The sequence below is a fragment of the Mustela putorius genome, unplaced genomic scaffold (assembly GCF_011764305.1).
Source record: "Mustela putorius furo isolate JIRA1106 unplaced genomic scaffold, ASM1176430v1.1 tig00003836_pilon_pilon_pilon, whole genome shotgun sequence".
Lineage (NCBI taxonomy): Eukaryota > Metazoa > Chordata > Mammalia > Carnivora > Mustelidae > Mustela > Mustela putorius.
In genome coordinates, this window is record NW_025421989.1 from 14,242,796 (window position 1) to 14,261,297 (window position 18,502).

At 42.5% G+C, this 18,502-nt stretch overlaps 1 protein-coding gene and 1 pseudogene across 2 annotated transcripts in view; one reads left to right on the forward strand and one right to left on the reverse strand.

The window, feature by feature from the left end:
* Window positions 1-1,918: 1,918 nt before the first annotated feature.
* LOC123394751 lies at window positions 1,919-2,058 on the reverse strand (annotated as a pseudogene).
* Window positions 2,059-5,297: 3,239 nt separating this feature from the next.
* CDKL5 (cyclin dependent kinase like 5) overlaps window positions 5,298-18,502 on the forward strand; it is a 211,465-nt gene continuing 198,260 nt past the window's right edge. The window contains exon 1 of one of the 2 annotated variants that reach the window (XM_045089345.1): window positions 5,298-5,416. The gene's annotated coding sequence lies outside the window, so the exon portion shown is untranslated. The remainder of the gene's footprint in view (window positions 5,417-18,502) is intronic. The other variant, XM_045089346.1, reaches the window with a different exon arrangement.

The following is an 18,502-nucleotide window of genomic DNA, read 5'->3' on the forward strand; positions in this document are numbered from 1 at the left end:
AGGGAAATGCCTAGGGAAGGCATAGAGGGTCATGACCTGAGAAGGCACCCTGGATTGATTTTCAATAGCAGAAAAAGAATATAAAGTCAGAAAAACTGTGCAATATGAGAAGGGACATGAAGGGCAAATCTTCCATAAAAACATGGTTCTTAGGGCGCCTGGGTGGCTCAGTGGGTTAAAGCCTCTGCCTTCAGCTCGGGTTGTGATCTCGGGGTCCTGGAATCCCAACACGGGCTCTCTGCTCACCAGGGAGCCTGCTTCCCCTCTCTCTCTCTCTCTGCCTCTCTGCCTACTTGTGATCTCTGTCTGTTGAATAAATAGATAAAATCTTAAAACAAACAAACAAACAAACGTAGTCCTAGGGGTGTCTGGTTGGCTCAGTGGGTTAAAGCCTCTGCCTTTGGCTCAGGTCATGATCCCAGGGTCCTGGGATCGAGCCCCGCATCAGGCTCTCTGCTCAGCAGTGAGCCTGCTTCCTCTTCTCTCTGCCTGCCTCTCTGCCTACTTGTGATCTCTGTCAAATAAATAAATAAAATCTTTAAAAGAAAGAAAGAAAGAAAGAAAGAAAGAGAGAAAAAACCCACAAAAAAACCATGGTTCTTAGGTGAAATAGGTGAAGGAGATTAAGAGGTATAAACTTCCAGTTATAAAATAAATATGGTGATGTCTTATACACCATAGGAAATATATGTGAGGGTGTGTGTGTATCACAGTTAGTAATATTGTATTAACCGTATATTGACAGAGGCTAACTAGACTTATTGGGGTGATCATTTCACAGTGTATAAAAATATATCACTATGATGCACACCTGAAACTAATGGGACATTATATTTCATTTATACATAAAAAAATACATGGTTCAAAGTAGTGATTGAGAAAAGTAAACTGCTTCATGTTTATACCACCCCCAGAGATGATACTGCTCAGCAACAGCTAATCCTTTTTTTCTTTTTTAAAGATTTTATTTATTTATTTGACAGAGAGAGAGATCACAAGTAGGCAGAGAGGTAGATGGAGAGAGAGCGGGAAGCAGGCTCCCTGCTGAGCAGAGAGCCTGATGCAGGGCTCAATCCCAGGACCTTGGGAATATGACCTGAGCTAAAGGCAGATGCTCAACTGCTCAACCAACTGAGCCAACCAGGTGTCCCATGGTGAGAACTATTATTATCATCATCTACCCGTTTTATACAGGAAGAAACTGAGGCACAGAGAAGTTGAACAATTTGTCCAGGGACATAACTATATGTCTATAGTTTTAGCCACTTAACTACACTTAACTACACTGCTTTGCCAACCATCCACTTTCGTATGGTATTCTATTCTGGTGTGGTTTTCCCTCTTGAGTCTTTTGAGGCTGACATTTCTGTGCGTTCCACACTGTTTGTGGTTAAACTTAGTGCCTGGAGGATAGGGTAGAGGTTTTAATAGTTTAAAATAAGGTACTGGATTCGCGTTTTTAAAATGACATTTTCCCAAATGGCATGAACTTTAAATGAAAACATGTAAGATGTGACAGTCTGGTTTAAGCTCTGAGCAGGGCCAAGGAATAACTAAGGCTCACCTCTTCCTACAAAACCTACAAATGTACACAATGGGGGGCCTAGGTGGCTCAGTTGGTTAAGCATCTGCCTTCTGCCATCTGCCATCCCAGGGTCCTGGGATTAAGCCCCCCATCTGGCTCCCTACTCAGTGGGGAGCCTACTTCTCCCTCTCCCACTGTCCCTGCTTGTGCTCACTCTTTCTCTCTCTGTCAAAATAAAGAAATAAAATCTTTAAAAAATTTACACATTGATTTGATTTTTAAGTTTTTTCTCCTAGATCTTGATTGCATTATGAGGTCTAAGCCCAAGAGGCATTTCACATATGCTTTGTGTCACTGCCATTCCCCCTACCCCCTACCCCCGCCCCCCCCCCCAGCACACCAACAGAAGTTTCAGTTGAGTTTCCCACATTTGGGGAAATCGCTGGGATCAGAATGACCTGAGTGTAGTGGACAAGACTCGCTCCGAGAGAACCACCCTCGTGATCTTGGTATCTTCTCTGCCAGGTAAGTATTAACATAAATGCTTTTTGACAATGATTAGAAGGTTATTTAGTCTTCCAGACCTATCCAATGTGTAACCAGAATAACAATGTCTTACATCTTTTTTTTTTTTTAAAGATTTTATTTATTTTATTTGACAGACAGAGATCACAAGTAGGCAGAGAGGCAGGCAGAGAGAGAAGAGGAAGCAGGCTCCCTGCTGAGCAGAGACCCCCCCCACCACCATGCGGGGGGCTCAATCCCAGGACCCCAGGATCATGACCTGAGCCGAAGGCAGAGGCTTCAACCCACTGAGCCACCCAGGCGCCCCACATTGTCTTACATCTTGCTAGACATTTATTCATTTATTACTGAGACCAATAATGAGTAGCACACATGGGCTATGTAGTGGGATAGTCTTGAGGCATCTAACAGAAACCTTGACTCATCGGTCTTAAATGCAAGGCAAGGGCAGAATTTGTTTAATTAAGCAACTCGGAGTTGTCATCAAGAACCCAGGTTTTTTGTTTGCTTCTTTTTTCTATTTTTCAACTCTGCCTTATGTAGTGTATGGACTTTGACCAAAGTTTGGTTTTCCAATCACAAAATGGCTGCCAGAGGCAACTCAGGTTCTTGCTTCCTTGTTCATCCAGCAGGGTAGAAAGGAAAATGTTTCCCTCAAATCACAGGATGTTAAGTCCTTTCCTTTAGTCTAATTGGGACTTAGTCACTGATTGACTGATAAACACTTTCCACCCTGGCAGTGTGGATACCTGAACACAGTTGGGGTTCTATTAGAAGGAGGATGAAACAAATAGATGCCGGAGAACCTCTGAAGCTATTGCTTCATCTAGAAAAAGGTGACCTAACAGAAGATATTTCAGAGAATCATGAGCCCCAGAGATAATATATGTAGGGTTGCCAGATTTACCAAATAAAAAAATACAGGATTCCCAGTTAAATTTGAATTTCAGATAAAAAGCAAAAGATTTTTCAGTGTAAGTATGGGCACCTCTTTCTACAAACACTACACAGGGACACATTGATTTGGTTCTTAAGCTTTTCTCCCAGATTCCAATTTTGTTATGAGGTCTGGGCCCAGAGGGGCAATTTCAAAAATGATTTTTTGGACAATGATTAGAAAGCTTATTTAGTCTTCTACCCTTGTTCCACATGTATCCAGGATAAAAATACATACTTACACTAAAAAGTTACTTACTGCTTATCTGAAATTCAAATTTAACAGGCCTCCTGTATTTTATCTGGCAGCTCTAAATGTATGTAAAATTCTTGGCACAGAGCAGGCATTCATTCAGTGGTTAAGTATTAGTGTTCTTTCTACATAAGAAAAGAGCTCAGTTAAATGGCAGTGGTACTTTTTAACTCTTACTGGCCTAGAAAATATATACTTTTGATCAATATTGCCATGAACCGAACTGGATGTGGTTCCAAGAAACCCTTTACCAAGTCCTCAAAACCAGATCAAAGTAAATGTACCTAAGTGGAAGGTCATGGTTACATATATGTGGGGGCACATTATAAAACATCTAATATTACCACTTAAAACTAAACTGGACCTGTATCAATGAATATTCAGTTATTGGTTTTTCTCAGTCTATATGGATAAACCATTCTTCATTTGATTCAGAAGTCATGCTCGAAGGTGCTAACACACAGGGATGAAAATGGCACGATTGGCCCAGGAATTCTGGCTCCGCTTGGGTGATGCTCTAGGTCACCGCACTGTTACTTTGCATCTGGAGGAGGCAGGAGACTCTGCAGAGATCTGCTGTTGGCTCTGACTTCATTTTCCCCTCACTGCTAATTCACTGTTCCTACCTAAAAAATTTTCTAATATGCTTCCTGAAAAGCTGAAGGGAAAACAGGCACCTTCATTTCCTCATCAAATATTCATCATGCTATGAAAAAGAAAACCCTAGTGTCCTGGCACCACAAGTGGCCAAACCCAGCATGTTGTTATATATTGTTACCAGATTCACGACAGGAATAGATTAAGTGGATTTAATCCAAGGTATCTATTTCCCATTACTGCACAGTACTGCTTATTTCTCATTTGGTGGCTGCTATGACCTCATAGACTGCTTTTCTCTGCTTTTCCCAAACCAGAAAAACCCCCATTTTCCTTCTTTGCTTTAAGTGGAAATTACTATGCAGCTTTACAGAGATTTGTCCACAATGCCTTTAAACAAGATGATTTTTTTTCTTAATTTTCAAAAAGTGGCATTGGAAATGTATCCCTTTCCATTTCATCATCTCCTTATCCTCATTGGAAACCTGATCCTTGGTAGGTGTTAAGATCTTTTTACATTTCTGCTGGTCGGGTGGATGACTTCATTGCCAGCTGGGGAATCTTGTGTGGCGGAGCATTGGACCTGAACTGTGGGTTGATGCCTCTGCTGCAACAGCCTTTTGCATGCATCCAGCTGCTGTGTAAGGAATCCTCAGGCTACTAGTTCTTTGCTCCAAATTCACCCAAGGGACCGCAGGCTGATGGATGAGCTTATGTGTGAATGTGTGTATATGAGCGCGTGTGAGTGTGCACGAACAGCTGCCAACAGTTGGGCAGAAGCTGCAATGGACTTCGGTATCATTTTTACCAAAGACGGAGATAAACCGTCCTCCATCCTTTATTTCCAAGTAGTGCCTCGGCTCCCACCCCAAATGGGTTCTCTGCGCTCTTCCACGACCCACCCCTCCCGGCCCCCCCGCACGTGTCCCTCTGGAGGGAGGCCAGGATAGCTGTGCCGCAGGCAGGATTCCCCTTTTTTTTTCCGCAGTGAGAGGCGGATTCCCGGGCCTCTTTGGCCCTCCACCCCCCGCAGCCACCCCTTTCTTAGTCACGATCTTCCCCGCCCCTCCCCCTCCCCCACGCCTCCTACCCTCCCCCCCCAACCCCCTCCCCGCGACCGCACGAGGCTCGGGCCCCGCCTCTCCCAGCCTCCCAGCCCAGGTTGCTGGGGTCTGGCTGGACAACCAAACCTGGCCCGCGAGGGGATGCGGCGCGCGCGTGAGCGCGCGCGGGCGAGCTTATACAAGAAGCCAGCCCTCTTAGACTTTCTGGGGCCGAGCACGAGCGGCACAGGCGGGGCGCGCAGGCCCGAGCTCGAGGACGAGCGCTCTTTCCGCATAGGTTTCTACCAGAAGTGGGAGGGGCAGGGGCGGGACCTGGCTGGGTGTTCGAAGCTTCTTTATTGGCCCGAACGGGACGGCCAGGGCGGGCCAGTTAGCAAATTAGGCTGCGCGTTCGCTTCGGCGAGAGGGCGGGGCCGGAGGTTTCCATTAGTTGTCCGTGCCACTGGGAAAGGTAAATCGGCGACGGCGGCTTCAGGAGCTGTGGGGTCCCCGGCTGGAGGTGGGGGACTCGGCTGGGTGAGTAGTTGAGCCGCCACCCGCCCATCAGATCTTCGTGCCCCACTTCGGTTTCGCGCCACCCATCTTCTTCTGAGACAGGGGACCCACCCGGTCCCCCCGGGCAGACGTGAGAAGGGGCGGCGGCGCAGGTCCTCCCCAGAACAGGGCGACGCGGCGAGGGTGCTCCAGCTCGGAGTGGCCCCTCCTCAGTGCCCCATTGCGCCAGTGGAAGGGCTTCCCCGGCGAGAGTTTGGGTCTGAATTTTGGGGCGTGGGGAGACAAGAGGATATGAGGAGGGGCGGCGGGTCGCGGCAGCCAAGCGGGGCTCCCCTCAGCAGCGGGTCTGCGGCGTCCCCGCCCCGCCGCCCCCGCGGCGAGAGCTCCCCCGGGCTTGCGGCGAGGGAAGCCCCTTCCCGCCGGCGCCGAGGAGGAGCCTGTGCGGCGGAGCCCCCAGCCCGAGTTCGGAGGGAGTCCGGGACTCGCCGGGGCTGCGAGCCGGGGCCGGAGCCCGGGCTCTGCTGACTGACCTTGGCTGCCCGCGAGGGTGGGCGAACGACCCGCCGCCTGCCCCGCATCTCTTCCAGCCTCCTCCCAACAAGTTTCAGGCGTTGCTGTGAAGTTCCCGACTGGCATAGTGGGGAGAAGCAGAAATTGGCCGCTTCCCAGACCTTCGTAGCCTTTGGACCCTCATAGAAATGAAATCCTGGGGTTTGGAACCATTTCCAAACGAACAGGTCCTTCTCGCATTGACACGTTTTATGCCCACGTTGGGGGAAAAATAACCCGAACGTATTTCTGTGTAAAGGCAGATCTTCCTTGAGGGTTTTTTTTTTTTTTTTTCCTTTTTCTTTCTTCGCTTCACTTGAGTGTTAAAGCACTGATGCCTGACCTTAATATCTCCACAGAGAGATTAGGCGGATGCTGTGATATTTAAGTAGTTGCAGATCAGTGTTCTGTTAACACAATCTATTTTAATTGGCTGAAATTTAGGCTGATTTTAGAAAGTATTGCAGACACAGAATAATTTCCGTCTGTTAATCTGAACTAGGTTTGTTTGGACGTAATGGTTATGTAGTTAATGTAAGAGATTACACAAATTAATTTGTCTGAGAGCTTTTGGCTGGAACGGGAGGCGTAAATATGTATAGAATAGGATTGTCGTTTTAGGTAACATTTCCAGCTTGCGCCTTTCTTGCTGTTGGGTTACAAAAAAGGCATCTTTACGGAGGCTATTCGGAATTATGTGAACGACATTTAGATGTAAATTTTTTTTAACTTAAGTGTTTTAAAACATTTTTAATTGCAAAATGTGAAGAACCTATGTTTACTTGTGTGTTTAGTGTTGGGGGGGTAGTATAATCTTCTATTTAGCAACCCGATTACGGTTCATGAATAATACATATTTTAAAAAGGTGTGCCTCTTTTTGAGAACATGGTACTTGAGTATCTTAGCAATTTTTCTAATTTCTTTATTAAAAGTACTATTTTAGGTTTGAGCATTTTTGGCGTTCACGCTGGAACAGGAGTAAGGAAGCCTGCAGCAGTATTACCAGTTTGACACCACCAGTGGGTGTTTCTGTTGACAAATGCAGAGAAGAGAACATTTGGGAAGGAAATCTTTTTTTTCAGGGTGGGGGGTTGGGGGGTTGGGTGAGGGGGGAACGAGCCAGAAGAAAGAAGCTGCAGAACTAAAGCTGCCAGCACAGTGTATGCTGAGCATTTCGCAAGTACAAGGAAACCTAATTAAGATGAAAAAAAAAAAATCGGTTTGGCTGTATTAAATAATAAAATTCCAAAAGAGGCATGCTAAATAAAGTTAATCATTCCGAGAGTGTTAAATAATCGACCATTTCAGAAGAGTTTGGAGGGTCTTCAACTGGAGTGTCAAATCTTGTTGAATTGTCTTGCCTTTTAAACATAATGCAGTGATTAATTTGATGCGTGTGTGTGTGTATATATTTGTGCGTCTTGTATTCTAGGTTTGCGGATGTGGCATGTTTCCTAAGATTAATTAGTTTTTAAAACAAAACTTGATATGTTAAAAAACATTAGAAATAAACATTCTTTCTCCAGAGAGAATTTCTTTTTTCCTGGTCAGATTTATAATTTAGACATGATTTAGGGGCATGTGGAAGGTTTTTTTTACCCCTTATTTCAGGTTTTTGAGACTTATGCAAGTTCCCCAGACTAAATCTGCCATTATTTTCACTGCAATTTTCTTGCAGTCATTTAAATCAGAGTGTGGCATCTACAGTATTCCCTGGGGTTTTAGAAGAAAAGGCTCCCATGGAGGGAAATTGCAGGGCCATCTCACATAGATGAGTAATAGAAGGTTGACTGATTGCGAATCAGTTGTATTCTGTTCCAGATATGTTGCATGGGGTTAAGGAAGTCATTTAATGAGAACCAGATTTTACATGGTATTTCTACTTTGAAGGTGCAGTATTGTTCCATTACAAACTAAAATACAGAAGTGGAGAAATTCCTTCAAGTATGCCCCCTCCCAGTCTTGCTTCACCACTGTGTCCAAGAATCTGTGAGAGACTCTCAACAATAGTTGCATTGTTGGAAATGACAGTGGCTTCTGTTGCAGAAATTTAACCTTTCCTTATGATTTGTGTTTCAGTTTACTTTGTGATAGAAAATTCAGCTATATCTAAGAATATGGGTGTAGGAAATTTGTAAGGAAGTGAACCAAGAAAATAAACGTCTGTTAAAAGTTCACCTTTTTTCCCCTTCCATTCTGATAACTTGTAGTTATCTCTTTCATTTCTTCTAGGTTTGAGAAGGTATGTTAGCTTAGTGCTTTATTTTTGGCCGTAAATGTGGGGACAAGACTTTTTCATGTGATAAATTGATACCAAATAATAAGGCATTTAAAAGAAACCACCCACATACACAGACCCAAAATGTGAGGGAAATCTTTTTTTTTAAGATTTTATTTATTTATTTGACAGACAGAGATACCAAGTAGGCAGAGAGGCAGGCAGAGACAGAGAAGGAAGCAGGCTCCCTGCTGAGCAGAGAGCCCGATGCGGGCTCAGTCCCAGGACCCTGGGGTCACGACCTGAGCCAAAGGCAGAGGCTTTAACCCACTGAGCCACCCAGGCGCCCCAATGAGGGAAATCTTTTAGATAACCCTTAACTTTGGTATGAGAATAGCAAAATTTTAAGTGTGGAGTTACTTACTACATAGTAAAAGGCTGTTTACTCAGAATTTGATTGTTTTTGATTCCAAAGGTTGTTTTATTTGTTTGTAGCATCAAATTCCTTGGTAGAGGAGGAGATAGAATCTCAAAGGTTCTTTATCATCTGATGTTGTCAATTGGGTCACATATTGCAACTTAGGAAAACACTGCAATTAAAAGACTAAGTTTAAACTTTCTGTTTGGGAGGGATTTCCAATTCAATCTTAAACTCAACATTAGAAATGTTTTATTGACAATGCATCATTTTTGTGTTTGGATTTAAATTATTGATAATTTCTAGAATGTTTCCTTCATATACAGCAGCACATGATGGCTAGATTACTCAAAGGTTTGGCCTCATTTCTCATTCAAGTTTGTACATTTACTTCATAATACTGAGATATGAAGTTGGGTGCAGTTCTTTCAGTGGGTATGAGAGCTGAGTGAGGAGTTTCTACCTAAAGAACCTGATAACATTTAGACAATTAAGATTTCAGAATTAACAGAAAATTACTTACAAGGTTAAAATAAAGGACCTAGCCCATTCAGGTCTTTGAAATTGATTGTCAACATTTTGAATTAAGCTCTTAGAAACATTTGTGTTGGAAATAGTTCTAATTAAGGTCCTGTTTTGGGAGTGGTCTCTCTTTTGGGTAGTCTTTATAATAATTAAATTATAACGTAGTATTTACTGAGCCTTACTGAAAACCAGATACTATAGTAAATAATTCATTTGCATGGATAGATGTGTGTATGTGTGTTCTCACAATACCTGTGTGAGGTAGATATTTTCCTTATTTTCCTAAACATTTGATCAGATGGGCTCAGAGAGAAAATAATTTGCTCAGATTACCCAGATAGGCTGTAGCAGAGGCAATTTCATCCAGATATGTCTGACTTGAACTTGTATTCTTCAGAACATGCTTTCTGCTTCTCTTTAGGAATCTGATTGTGCAAACATATGTTGAGGTCCTACTGAAAAGTCACTTCTGGGGTGGTACTAGAGGTCTAAATATGCCTCCTGTAGTTAACTACATTGGTAAGGCCGCCTGACCTTCAGTCATGTGGGAGGAGGCTGGACTCAGGTCCATCAGCACTTATGGATAGGGCAACTGGAAGTATAGACTTTTTTTTTTTTAAGATTTTATTTATTTATTTGACAGATCACAAGTGGTCAGAGAGGCAGTCAGGGAGAGGGGGGAAGCAGGCTCCCTGCTGAGCAGAGAGCCCGATGCAGGTCTTGATCCCAGGACCCTGAGACCATGACCTGAGCCAAAGGCAGAGACTTAACCCACTGAGCCACCCAGGTGCCCCTAGAAGTGTAGACTTTTATAATGAAGGGTCATTAATTCTGTTTTTTCATAAATGAAGGTTGTACATAATTATTTACACCCAAAATGATGTAGCTGTTTCTAATTAACTACTTGGTATTTCATGTTTCTGCATGTTCCACTGTAACTTTTGACTGACTTTGATTAAATTTGCTACACTAATAAAGGTGGTGAAGATACTCCTTGAATTCAGTTTTGTGGTTTAGATGCACTCTAAATGGCAGCCACTACAATTTGCAGATGGGTATCTCTTCTGTAATTGTTATGATTTCAGTGAAATAAAACCTGGAGGTAAATGAAGTTTACAGAGACGTGTCATTGTTGCTTCTTAATACATAGAAGTTGGACTCTGACAAAAATGTTTCTGCTTGAAAGTAGAATTTTCTGCTACTTGAAGCGTCTTGTGATTATGTGTGTGTGTTACAAGACCCATCATTAAGAGAGCTAAACAGTCGCTTGTGGGATTTAGACACAACCTGCAAGGTACCGTAGCTACAGCTGTTTTCCTGCCTGCATCATTTTCTTTTTAGTTACCCTGAAAGAATAGATGTGGGAGTAAAGCTACCTTGGGAACGACTTGTACAGCATAGGCTGATCTCCACGCTCCCAGTTGCTCACCTTTGCTCAGTATACTGCATGTGTAGATGGACATTGTTGATAGGATAGTTTAGGGATGTTTTTTGGGTACACATAATAGAACAGAAGAAGGCAATTCTTTGATTGGAAGTATAAAGTGTTTTGGAAACAAACTTTCATTGCTTTTAGTTGAATGTTTCTCTATAGAAAGTGACCCTTACAAGTGCCAGGCAGGTAAATCAATAACTCCTTGTGTGGCAGATTTTGTCTGGATTTTTAATAACAAACAGATTGGACACAGCACTGCTCTGATAATAATGGTTTACTGTAAATTCAGTTATAACTGGTTTGAAGTAGGTTTACTTTTTTTTTTTTTAACCGTTTAACAGCTATGGCTGTATGATTCTGTTGTTACTTTGTATTCTTTGTAAGAGAAAGGTCTAATGTCAAATAGTTACATAATGAAGTGCTTTCTGACAGTGTAACCTTTTTGATTAGAGGGAAATAGGCATTTTGAATGTGCCAACTTTAATTTCTGGACGTTAAAAAAACCATAGATGAATATTTTATCTATTTAATTATTTTTAAGGACTACCCCCCTTTTTTGTAAGTTGCAACTTTATTATTTTTAAAAGTTTATTTATTAATGTAATCTCTATGCCCAGTGTGGGGCTCAAACTCACAATCCCCGAGATCAAGAATCACATGTTCTTCCAGCTGAACCAGCCACAGGCCCTAGATAAGTTGCAATTTTATATCTCAGTTTTGTATTTGTCTTTTGTATTATGCCTGAAGATTAGGTTCTTGGCAGTGTAAGATCCTATCGTAATAATCAGATTAAGCACACATACATTCACTTAAGGAAGATATGGCAGATAAAAAATGGTGATAAGTAATAGCTGAAGCACAGCTTACTGACTTGGGTTTGCCCAATCACTCTGATACTAGCTGGGTGGAAACTAGTTTCCTGATAGAATTTTTCAGAGATTACAAAAGTTGGTTCATATCCTAGAATTTATCCACACACCCCATCTGGTTTATTAGTCTCTCACAGAATGTATTAACTTTAATTACTAGTACTGTAATTTTTTTTTTTTAAGTAGGTTCTGTGTCCAGTGTGGGCCTTGAACTTGTGACCCTGAGATCAAGAGTTGCATGCTGTACTGACTGAGTCAGCCAGGTGCCCTGCTAGTACTATAATTGTTATTAGTAATATTACCACTAAAATTTTAAGATTAGTATTGCAAATTAAAAGGCTCCCCCCCAAAAGAAGGTTTTGTTTTAATTGTTAATAATGGAAAACAGTTGAGGTAGACAAAATCTAATTTTGAGCAGATTGGTATTTCATACTTTATCAATTTTTTCTTTCTAAAATAACCTGTCCTACATCCTGTGGATCTGTCCTTCATTTAACAAATACTATCTTCTGTGTACCAAACTGTGGTGGAAGATGGATAGGGTGATAGGTAAAAGATGAAGGCTTGCCCTTTCTTTCTTTCTTTTTTTTTTTTTAATTAAAAAAATTAAAAAATATATTTTTTTAATTTATTTGACAGAGAGATCACAAGTAGGCAGAGAGGCAGGCAGAGAGAGCGAGAGAAGGAAACAGGCTCCTTGCTGAGCAGAGAGCCTAATACAGGACTTGATTCCAGGATCCTGAGATCATGACCTGAGCAGAATGCAGAGGCTTAACCCACTGAGCCACCCAGGTGCCCTCTTTTTTTTTTTTTTTTAAGATTTATTTATTAGAGCCATGTGCATGCTGGGGGAGGGGTCGGGGGGAGGAGGGAGGGAGGGAGAGAGAGATAGAGATAGAGAGAGAATCCAAGCAGACTCCATGCTGAACTTGGAGCCCTACTTGGGGCTCTAATCCATGACCCTGAGATTGTGAGATCATAACCTGAGTCAAAACCGAGAGTGGGGGGCGCCTGGGTGGCTCAGTGGGTTAAGCCGCTGCCTTCGGCTCAGGTCATGATCTCAGGGTCCTGGGATCGAGTCCCGCATTGGGCTCTCTGCTGAGCGGAGAGCCTGCTTTCCTCTCTCTCTCAGTCAAATAAATAAATAAAATCTTAAAAAAAAAAAAACAAAAAAAACAAACCGAGAGTGGGATGCTCAACTGACTGAGCCACCAGTCTCCCCCACCCCCCCCACCACTTTTTTAAGGAGGCCTTGCCCTTAAAGAATTTATAGTTTCAAGTTGAGTCAGAAGCAAAATACAAGGCGCTATGGGATTATGTAACAGGGTAGGGATTGGAATCTGTCCTTGCGGGGAGCAGGTAGGAAGGCTGCACTGGGGAGTTAACATTGAAGTGAGACCGGAAGGATGAGAAGGGCCTGTCTGGTTGGGGAAGTAAGTTTTCCTGGCCATCAGGTACAAATGCCCTCAGGCAGGGTGAGAGAGATAGAGGCTTTTGAAAAACAACCTTTTAAAGAACTGAAAATAAATCCAAAATGACTTGCAAAGTAGAGAAGCAAGTGGTGAAGCAGAGTTAGGCAAGGGCCAAATCCTAAAAAGGCTTGGGAGGCCATCTACTTGGTTTTTGAGCTTGTCCAAAGGCCTCTGGCAAACTCTTGAAGGTTTTAAGCAGGGGTGTGATAGGAAATGAAATGCTCCCTCCTCCTCCCCCAAACAAAACAAAACCCCAGAGTTTTAGCTCAATGGAACCTTGATAATTTACCAGAAAGGTCATAATCTGTGCGAGGTAAAATATTCTTCCCTCATCTCACTAAAATTTTTGCAACTGCTTCTTTGATTGAGTGTCATCTGTGATAGTCTTTTCATTGTTTTTGTAGAAATTACCCTTGATTTTCTAAAGGCTCCTTTTATCCTTCACCATTCTGTTAACCTTATATAGGAATGTCATTTCTATTTATAACCGAGTTAATTTTTTTTCTAATAGTGTCAGCTCTCTTCCATATTTAAACTTAAAATTCTTCACTGCCACCCCCCACACTTTTAATCTGCTCAAGGTATTTAATGTTTTAATGAAATGTTTCATTAAATATCAGCATTAAACTTGCTTTATTCTTTTTTCCCCTCAAATATAATGTCTTAGGCCTAGTTTAATATTTTCAGCATTTATGCTATTTCATATGTTATGAAATCTCATTTGGGCACCTATAATGTTTTTAGAGAATTTTGTTAATACTGTGTAGGAATACGGATCTTTGGCCATTAAGTGCCATTTCCAAATCTGATTCACATTCTGTGACCTTATCTTTTATATTAAACTGGTCTCTGTTGAGCTTTTTATGTTCAAGTGAGCTTATGTGTATAAAAGTGCTACAAAGGTTTTATTTTATATATGCTGATTTGTTTCTTTCTTGTTCTACAGTATGTGTTCCTACATGCTCACTTCTTTTTGGAATTCATCAGCCATGCAAAATTTTTGCTTGCTTTTATGATCGAGTAATGAAGTCTTTTTTGGTGTAAAGCTGTTTGTGCCTGTGGAGAATGCTGTTGCTTGGTTTTGTCCTCCACATATATACAAAGAATAACTATAGCATCACCTCCTTCTTCAAGTATTTCTTTTGAAATTTATTTTGATGCAGCCTCTAACTTAGCTTACTTTGGCCTTGAGTTCTTAGGCTTTTTCTGAACCATTCTATACCTGCTCTGTATTCTCTCTGTGTTGCCTTAGTCAACGCTCCTCCCCCCGCCCCCCCACCCCTGTGCTGGTAACTTGAAATTTGCAGTGGTTTATTTTTTATTTTTTATTTTTTTAATTTTTTTTTAAAGATTTTATTTATGTATTTGACAGAGAGAGATCACAAGTAGGCAGCGAGGCAGGCAGAGAGAGAGGAAAGCAGGCTCCCCGGTGAGCAGAGAGCCCGATGTGGGGCTCGATCCCAGGACCCCGGGATCATGACCTGAGCTGAAGGCAGAGGCTTTAACCCACTGAGCCACTCAGGCGCCCCTGCAGTGGTTTTTGACATTACTTTTTTGCTTCCTATTCAGCCCAGGACTTTTATTTTATTTTATTTTTTTAAAAGATTATTTATTTGACAGAGAGCAAGAGAGGGAACACAAGCAGGGGGTGTGGGAGATGGAGGGGTTAGAAGCAGGCTTCCCGCTGAGCAGGGAGCCCAGATGTGGGGCTTGATCCCAGGACACTGGGCTCATGACCTGAGCCGAAGACAGATGCCTAACAACTGAGCCACCCAGGTGCCCCCCAGAACATTTATTTTAGAAGAGTTGCCTCGTTTTAGCTCTTTGAGTTTGACAGTGAGGTTTTTGTGCTAGTTGTTTCTCTAGCATCCAGTGATTGTCCTTGATTTGGAGCTGTGCTCTTGAGTCTGTCCTTCTGTCCAGGGTTGGGAAGGGAAGGCCTCCTTTGTCTTTCTCTGACTTAATGAAAGGGTGATGATTTGAAAATCTTGGTGTCAGCTTCATGGTAGGTGATGGAGATACAAAGCCAAGCTGTAGTGTTGTGCCCTCATGGAGTTTGTAATCCCGCAGAAGAGGCAAAGAGCCGTGAACACAGTGCAGGGTGATATGCATATTCAGATGGAAATACTGGGTGCTGGTACTCTAGGCCAGAAGTGGTTCACTTAATGCAGACTTAAGGGGCCTGGGAAGGCAGTGTGATACTTGAGTGTCGGTGAAGAGTCTTAAAGGAGGCCCAGAATGTTAAGTGAAAGGAAGGGGTTTTCCAGCAGATAGTGTATTCAAAGACATGGGTCGAAGAATGAGCATATAAAATTGGGAAAATAGCAAGAAGTAACATGGATTTATGTATTGCATGCCTTTTTTTTTTTTTAAATGAAGATTTTATTTTATTTATTCATTTGAGAAAGAGAGAGAGAGAGAGAGCACAAGCAGAGGGAGGAGCAGAGGGAGAGGGAGCTCCATCCTGGCACTTCTGGTACTCCTGGATCATGACCTGAACTGAAGGCAGATTCTTGACCAAATGAACCACTCATGCTTTGTTTTGATGTTTTTATCTTTTCTTTCTTTATGGCCATCTTTTGGCTTTTTTTTCTGTCCATTTTCACTTTCACATAGGAAAATTCAGTGTCTGAAATTCCTGAAACTAGGAATTTAAATAGGGGTGGGCCTTTGGTAAAATGGGTAAATGGCTAGTATCAGTTTTCTGCTGTAAGCTCCTGGAGGCATGGTGTTGACTGTTGTAGCCTCAGCATCTAGGGCATTGCCTGGCACATAGGAAATGCTCGACAAATACTTCTCTTATGAAAGGTACATCTTTTCTGACCCCCTTCCCTATCTCCTCGTGTCAGTGCCTTCCTTGTCTCGTGGCTTCTCCTTTCTGTCAAATATCTATCTAGTGGATCTTCCTCTCTGCTAGCCCAAAAGACGTGCTTATCTTGTATCTAGTCAGTGCTCTTGGACATAACTGTGTGTTGGATCCACACTGGTGTGTAACTAGGTGCTAATGGCTCCCTGTAGCACCCCTGAAACTTTTCTACCACCATTTACAGTATGACAGATGAGGGGGAGGCCAAAATTCACAACTAGAAGAGTGACATTTCTTTTAAGTATTTTCATGATTTATTGCATGAATTCATTGAAATGCTATGTTCTGCTCCATAACAAACTCATGTATGCACGCATAGGTGTGCTTCTATATATCTGCATTGTACATTAAGCAAAAATTGACATTCTGTGAAGGTTTTGCTTGTTTACCAAAAGACTTCACACACCTCCAGATTACTGTTCATGTCCCTCAGATTGGGAGGCTGGTTTTATTTATTATTGATTTTTTTCTTTAAAGTAATCTCTAGGTCCAACATCGGTTTAAATTCATGACCCGAAGACCCCAAGATCAAGAGTTGCAGCTCTGCTGCGTGAGCCAGCCATGCACCCTGGGAGGCTGGTTTTATTTTATTTTTAAAAAATTTTTATTTTTTAAAAAGATTTTATTTATTTGGCGCAGAGAGAGACAGTGAGAGAAGGAACGCAAGCAGAGGGAGTGGGAAGGGGAGAAGCAGCTTCCCACCAAGCAGGGAGCCCAATATGGGGGTCCATTCCAAGCTACTGGGATCCTGATCTGAGCCAAAGGCAGATACTTAACAACTTCGACACCCAGGCATGCATCCCCCCCCCCCCACATTTTTTTAAAAGAGATTTTATTTGGGAGGCTGGTTTTAAATGTGTTCCCATAGTGAGATAAAATATGTGCCTTGTAAAATGGCCTCTGCTGTGACTTCACTAAAGAATCCACTCTACAACATTAGCTGGTTAGATGAAAGGTTGTTTAATTTTTATTTTATTTTAATTTTTTTTAAAGGTTTATTTATTTATTTTAGAGGAGAGAGTGGAGGATAGCCAGAGGAGGGAGAGAGAGGGAGAAAAATCTCCAGTAGACTCCCCCCTGAGCACAGAACCCGATTCAACCTCAGTGGAAATCAAGACTTAGCTCCTTAACCAACTGAGCCACACAGGTGCCCGCATTTTTATTTTGTTTTATTTTATTTATTTATTTTTTAAAAAAGATTTTATTTATTTATTTGACAGAGAGAGAGATCACAAGTAGGCAGAGAGAGAGGAAGGGAAGCAGGCCCCCTGCTGAGCAGAGAGTCCAATGCGGAACTCTATTCCAGGACCCTGAGATCATGACCTGAGCCGAAGGCAGCGGCTTAACCCACTGAGCCACCCAGGCACCCCTTTATTTTATTTTATTTTATTTTTTTTAAAGATTTTATTTATTTATTTGACAGAGAGAAATCACAAGTAGATGGATAGGCAGGCAGAGAGAGAGAGAGAGAGAGAGAGGGAAGCAGGCTCCCTGCCGAGCAGAGAGCCCGATGTGGGACTCGATCCCAGGACCCTGAGATCATGACCTGAGCCGAAGGCAGTGGCTTAACCCACTGAGCCACCCAGGTGCCCCCCTTTATTTTATTTTTTAAAAAATATTTTATTTACTTATTGGAGAGAGAGAGTGAGAGAGAGCATGAGAGGGGAGGAGGTCAGAGGGAGAGGCAGACTCCCCATGGAGCTGGGAGCCTGATATGGGACTTGATCCCGAATTCCGGGATCACGACCTGAGCTGAAGGCAGTCGCTTAACAACTGAGCCACCCAGCCCCCGCCCCCCGCCTTTAAAAAAATTTTTTTTAAAGATTTATTTACTGGGTGCCTAGGTGGCTCAGTTGTTTAAGTGTCTGCCTTTGGCTCAGGTCATGATCCCAGGTCCTGGGATCTAGCCCCTCTTGGGCTCCCTGCGCAGCTGCCTGCTTCTCCCTCTCTGTTCCTTTCTCTTGCTTGTGCTCTCTCTCTCGCTCTCAAATAAATAAATAAAATCTTTAAAAACAAAACAAAACAAAAAATATTTGAGAGAGTGAGAGTGTGCTGGAGTAGGGGAGGGGCAGAGGGAGAGGGAAAGAGAAACCCACATCTGAGTGCAGAACCTGACCTGGGACTCAGTCTCATGACCTCAAGATCACAACCTGAGCCAAAAACAAGAGTTAAACACCCAACTGACTATACCACCCAGGTGCCCCTTGTTTTTATCTAATCTTTAATTTTTTTGAACATGATTTTTTTTTTTAAAGATTTTATTTATTTATTTGAGAAGGAGACAGTGAGACAGAGGATGAGAGGAGAGAAGGTCTGAGGGAGAAGCATGTTCCCTGTGAAGCTGGGAGCCTATGTGGGACTCGATCCCAGAACTCCAGGATCATGACCTGAGCCGAAGGCAGTTGCTTAACGAACTGAACCACCCAGGCACCCCAAACATGATTTTTTTAAAAAAAATATTTTATTTACTTATTTATTAGAGAGAATGTGTTCACACATGGGGTGGAGGGGAGTGAGGGGGAAATGAGAAGGAGAGAATCTTGAGCAGACTTTCTGCTGAGCACCAAGGCTCATGCAGGGCTCGCTCTCACAACCCTGAGATTACAACCTGAGCTGAAATGAATTGTTGGATGCTTAACTGACTGAGTCACCCAGGTGCCCCTAAACATAGCTTTTTAAAAAAAGTTTACTTATTTATTTATTTTTTTATAATATGCTTTGAGGTTTGGGTTTTTTTTTTTTTAGATTTTGTTT